At 34.8% G+C, this 6,562-nt stretch overlaps 1 long non-coding RNA gene across 1 annotated transcript; it reads right to left on the reverse strand.

The window, feature by feature from the left end:
- On the reverse strand, positions 1,050-3,975 carry LOC107629449. The gene is made up of 3 exons (XR_001617960.2): positions 3,561-3,975; positions 3,305-3,363; positions 1,050-1,419 (listed from the first exon to the last, which is right to left on the reverse strand). It is a non-coding gene; the product is annotated as an uncharacterized LOC107629449 (long non-coding RNA).

Raw genomic sequence — 6,562 nt, forward strand, 5'->3', positions numbered from 1 at the left:
ATTTAATAATTTGAAATAAATTTTGGTAATTTACTTTTATTGGAATTTTAATTTTGATAATTGAATTATGCAATTATTTTTATTGTATTTATTTTATTGCACATTGGTAACGATATCTATACTGCTATTTCATTGTGTATTATACTATTATGTATTATTAGATTATTTAAAATTTTCTAGTTGAGACATAAACATCAAAATAAATTAATCAATCATTACTTATATTATTTTAAAAGATTTCCTTAATTCGATTAGTTTTACAAATATACACCTAAATTGGGATTTGTTGTGGTTTATGAAATTTAAATATCTTGGGTGATTTAACTTGTTTCATTAAATCATTAAGTTGTAGAGATCTGTTTAAAATTAATCTAAATTTTTTGAGTTTATCTAATGCACTATATAATTTGAAGCGTTAGATTAGATTGTTAAATATAAATTATTAAAATTACAGTAAAAAATAACAAGTCTTTGATATTTTTAAATTGACCTTCTATAAAATTTGAGTAATAAGCCCTCGTTTTAGGTGCTTGCTGTCTGCTGTCGCTTCTTTCCCTTCGTGCCACTTCTTCCTCACCAAATGCGATGATAAAAACTAGAAATCAAAAACTAATAAAACTTCAATAATCTTTTTAAAAGTAAATTTATAATCTTTCCAGTAAAGATATTGCTTTATCTTTATAAAATACGAGAATCAAACTTTATCTTGTTCTTTTGTTATTGGATTCTTTAGTTATTAATATCTCAACTTATCATACGAGAATCAAACTTTATCTTGTTCTTTTGTTATTGGATTCTTTAGTTATTAATATCTCAACTTATCTTTGTGTCTTCTGTAACACCCCAACTTTCGACACGTCATGACTAATGCCAAATGTTTAGGTGTTACTCGTTGTGCGGCCTACTTAGCTCTAGACTCAGATTTTTATAAATTAATTATCAATAAAAGTCTTTATCGGTTTAATCGTGAACAGATTACTACTTGTGGAATAGCGTTTAGTTGCTCGCAAGGTTAGTTTCTTCAGAGTTGTCGTGTAAGAAAACACAAGGCAACAGAAAATAACTTATATAAACATATATATAATATACACGAGTTAAGTTCAAGGATACGTGTCATCCATCAAAGCCGAGTATCACACCAAGTTATATGTACAGATACAAAAGAAGAAATCAGTCCCAACCCCCACACGGGTTTCCTAAGCTGGAACCGAATTACTAAGACGTCCTACCCCTCTAAAAGTACTACAAAAGTGAGGGGAAAGTGATACTAAGATCATTAAACAGGAGCGAAAGATCCACTGCGACTAACTCTGGAGTGATCGGTCCAAAACATGCTCCATATGAAGACTCCGCCGCGCGCCAGATCTTCCAAGCTCAGCGGTTAGAACGAAACTCACAAGGCTCCTCTGCCGGACCCGTCTGGGGAGGGGGAAAAGAAAGAAAAGAAGGGTGAGAACCTAGAGTTCCCAGTAAGGAAAAAGGGGAACCTAGGGTCTTTATCTCTAAGTTGTCGCGAAACAGAAAAAGAACAAACACAGAGACTCAAGGCACAAACATATTTATAACAAGTAAGTAGCATGAACAAGAAAGAAATGGCAGTAAATAATTCACAAGAAGTTCATATGCGCAAACAAGATGATGCATGCCTGTTCCTAGCGCAGGCCATGAGCTCATGCGTCGGTTGTCTACCCGCAACCCGACGTTACTCAGAGTGAACCCCGAGTATGGTCCCTTTACTGTGTCAATTAGACACCTTGGCATCACGGTTACCCGTGTCAATTAGGCCTCATTATAATAACATTTCAATGTGTATCACAGTAAGGAACAGTGCTATCAATTAGGCGAACATTCCCGCGTTAGCAATCTCAGGCTATCCATTAGGCGGGCACTTTCGCATTAGCAGTTCGGCACAAGGTCCATTCAACATACACTTTTCATAATTTACTTATTCATTTCAATTATCTCTTTCAAACATGGTTTCTCATTTACTTTCTCTTTATCATGCCTCCGCATCACCAACACTGTAAAACATACCTCCGCATCACCGCCTAACTATACATACCTCCACACCACCGTCTAATTATACATACCTCCACATCACCCATTAACCTTAAACCTTCTTGGAGACAACTTACACATTTACATTTAATTAAATTCCTGAACTTTTATAGAAATTCGGACATAGTCTCCTCTAAAATAGCACTAAAACCACCCTTACGGGTTCCCTCACCTTTAACAACGTTCAAACTTTCCTTAACAATTTACCAAGTAAACATTATTAATTAGTCATTATACTCTCTTTAATCCCTTTAGTTATTGTAAAAACACGGGTTTAGAAAATACAACTTGGTTCGGGGGCATTCCTACCATAATTGAAATTTGTACAAATCTTTCAAAAATTCTACTATCATTGCAGAAAAAAACAGCAGTGAGTAGTAAATTTGTTAAATTCACTAAAAATCCAACTTTCACCCATTGCCTTTCAAAATTCATGTAATTAAACAAGACTCTTCCAGCTTTCCAGAAAACTAAATTTCAGACTATTACCATATCACATGTAAAAGTTATGAGGTTAGGAACACAGCCCTGCCTTATACAAATCTGTTTTCAAAATCCAGCAAACAACTCACACTTTTTGCAACATATCTAATTGGTTAAAATGAGTTTTGGCATGAAATTTTAACTGAATATTTTAGACATATAAAGCTTGAGACTGCTGTTAGTTTCAGCCCAATTACTCATCAGAATTATAAATTAAGTGAGTTGGAAGTTGGTGCTTCTGCAGTAAAGAAACAGAATTTTCTGCTGAAACCATCAATCTTCAAAAAATCATTTCTCCCAATCCACTTATCAATTAATTCTAAAATTTTTACGAAATATTAAAAACACATGAAAGTTTCATAGAAAAATAATTTCATCAAAAATTATGATCTGGAATGCTCCCAGAAATTTGTTCATTCTGCTGCCAATTATGCAGGAATTACAGAAATTCTGCATAATGCACTTCCAACAACCTCACATGCCAAATCTTATGTTCAAGCCTAAAATTCATCTAAAACCATAATTTTACCTTTCTTTTGACTAACTAAAGTTACTAGCATAATCAACACAGCTCTAAGAGTTTATATTCATTAATTTACCCCTTGTTGCAAAGGCCCACTCATAACTCAAACTCACTTTTCTGCATCTTTATCATAACAAAAATTCACTATACACTTTTCAACAAACAAACACATGATAAACCATCCATCATAAACAGTATACACAGCTGCAAGTAACATATCTTGTATAGACTATCCCTTACCTCTCTTCGAGAATTTCACAAACCAAAGTCTGTCCTTTGCTGTATTAAATCAGAAAATCCTAACAAACATAATTAAAGAGATTTGTCAATTCATAGAGCTAATTGGCTGAGTTGCATATGGAGCAAGAGAAGAGTTCTTACTCTTGTGATGGGCTGAATTGATTGGTTTGGTTACCAATTAAAAGAATTGGAGCTCAATAAGGGTAGAATCTTTAATTTAGAAAAAATCAACAGAACATAAGTTACTGGTTCTTACCCAAAAAGAGGAACACTAAGAAACCCAGGAAAGGAAAGCGGTAGGGTTCCTTCTTTGGCTTCGGGTAGCAGCTCTCTTGATGACCCTTCTCCTTCTTCTTGGTGGTGACGCACGCAGATGATGATGATTTCTGCTGGGTCTTCCTCTTCCTTCTTCTTGGCCGCCACTCTTGCTTCCTTTCTTCTCTTCGTGTGGTTTCCAGGAAAATTGAGGGACTTGGCTCATCTATATATATCTACAGAAGGTGGGAAGAGGTGAGCTGGTGTGACAAGGCTTCGTGGCCTCTTCCTCTTGCAACACCACATCACAGTATTGATTACAATGAAGAGGTAACCATGGTCTTGGACAACATGTTCGGTTGTGAGAGAAGAAGGGAAGATGAGTTTAATCAGAGTTTTTCTAGGTCTGGGTTATTTAAGAAAAGTATGGTTTGGTTGAACTGGGAGAAGGAAAATCAAACCGGTTCAAAAATTTGAATTATCTAACTAATATGGTTCAAGGGAATACTTATTCCATAGAATAATTGAATCGGAAAAAGGTTCGTCGCTTGGAAGCACTAAAAGAAAAGTTTTGCGCTACGTGTTCTAATTCTAATTCGTTATCTATGCTACTTATATAGAAACCTATGCGTGTCAGCGAACGCTGTAAAGAATAATAAAAAAAATCACAGGCCTTATGGGGTAGGGTGGTTACATCTTCTCTGTCTTTAAGGATCTTCATTGGGTATACTTCAGTTTCTTCTTGTGCTTGTGATACAAAAATAAAAGGATAAACAAGACAAGAATTGAATTTGAATAAAAAAGATACATTGAAATTGAAATAGAAACAAAAATGATAGATTGAAATTGAGTACAAAGAGAATCACTCTACTTCTACCCAATTTCTTGACGCAACAAGAAAGGGACTCCTCAACCTAACTTGTCAACGCCATGGTTTGGAAATTGATTCGAAGGGACTCCTCAACCTTCTAACCAATTCCCCGATGCAACAAGAGAGGGACTCCTCAACCTCAATTGTCCACACCATGGTTTCATCACGAAACCAAAAAAGGTTTAAAACCTCTAAATCATTCTACGCTACGACTACAATAGCTAAGGAGGTATTTATAACCTCTTATTAGGTTAAAACAAAGAAAACCCTAAAGCCCATAAACATAAGGCCCAATCTAATAATTAAATAAAAAAAATCAAAATACATTAAATAAAATATTCTAAAAATGTAAACTAAAATATCTTCTAAATAACTCTTGAACTCTTCATATCACAAACATTTGAAGCACGTATCAGCTTGCATTGTTAGAAAATTTACTGATGAGTAGTACTAGTGTGCAGAGATGAAGTTATGGATTCCAAAGGAACACAATGTGTGTTGTAAGATCAAAGTATATTATGCTTCTACTAAAGTTTTGATATTGAAATTCTTTTTGCAGGAAATGTTTATGCCTGCTATCAAAGTATCAGGCACTGATGAACAACAGTAGAAATGGTTGCCTTTGGCTTATAAGATGCAAATAATTGGTTGCTATGCACAAACAGAACTTGGTCGTGGATCCAATGTTCAAGGGCTTGAGACAACTGCAACTTTTGATCCCAAGACCGATTATTTTTCATAAATATTTTGGATGAAAAAAGTATCTTATGATGGCTCTTAGCATGCTTTATAGACTTTGAAAGTTATATATTTTTTTATTTGCCATTGTATTTGTACAATAAATCATGACCAAAAATAGCATGAGAGTTTCATTGGTATAGTTTTAGAGAATACACAATTGTTTGTTAGATCCTTTACTTGTAATGAAATTGTATGAATTGAAAATTGAATGGAAAGTGGCTTCTTTGAAATTTATTTTGGTTTCTTGTTTGTTTTCAGCTAATAGTATTTGGAGTCTATTTTGTTTGCTTTGCACAAATATGTAAGTGGAGGAATTAAGAACTCAGGCTGTAAACATCATGTAGGAAATTAACACAGCAAGTGCATTATTTTAGAAAGCAAATTTTTATTCGAATTTTGCAGAAGTACACAATTTTATTGTTCAAAATTATACTGTACAATTAAAATTCAACTGTACTTAAGTGCAGAAAATTCACAATACAATTGAAATTTACCTGATGGATAACTTAGTTGCATAATAGCAGAAAATCAACAGATAAAAAGTGTTGCAATATAATAAGTGCACTTTACTTGTATAGCATAACAACAAAAAAAAAAACCTAATACTGAGAAGTCTAATAAGTTTATCAAAAGACCCTAGTAAGTTTACTAATATACCCTAATAAGTTAACAACTAAGACCAACTACACTAACAATAGCTAAAAGTTCTCCATAATATCTTGTGCAAATGCCGCCTTTTTCTCGTCCAAACTCCAAAAGGTTGTCTACAATTCTGGATTCTGCACAAATTTCTTGGCAATTTGCACGATCTCCATTGTGTCGAAACCAACACTCTTCAACGTTCGGCCAAGATTCACTTGCTCATTAACCCAGACATTGCATTGGCTAGTACTTGCACATGCTTTCCTTGATCCTGAACTGCAGCCTTAAAAGTTTCAACTAAGTTTGATAGGATTGCAGCATCGTTGCTTTTTTGTTGCAGTTTGACGTCCTTGATTTCTCTCACTTGATGAAGCAAAAAAAGGTCAAAAAGGTATTGGGTAATTTGCTTTCGGCAGCTGCTAAATCCTCCATGTCAGCATCCTCTTCGTCTAAACCCAAGCCACCAGCTGTGGCTGCAGCAAATGTAAAGTCCGGAGTGACATCTTCTTCAGCATCTTTTTTACTGTATGCTTCAAGACTGATAGCTCTATCCTTGTCGAAAATGTTCCCAAGATGTTCAAACCATAGTTGTAAAAACTGGACCGACCGACCGGTTTGACTGGAAAATTGGTGAACCGAATTTTTGGCCGGTCCAGTTGATCAATATGACCGGATAAGGAACAGAACCAGAGAGTCCGGTTCTGATGAAAGCTAGAGAACCGAAGGTTTTTGTTCACCCGGCCGGTTCA

Source organism: Arachis ipaensis, chromosome B03 (assembly GCF_000816755.2).
Source record: "Arachis ipaensis cultivar K30076 chromosome B03, Araip1.1, whole genome shotgun sequence".
Lineage (NCBI taxonomy): Eukaryota > Viridiplantae > Streptophyta > Magnoliopsida > Fabales > Fabaceae > Arachis > Arachis ipaensis.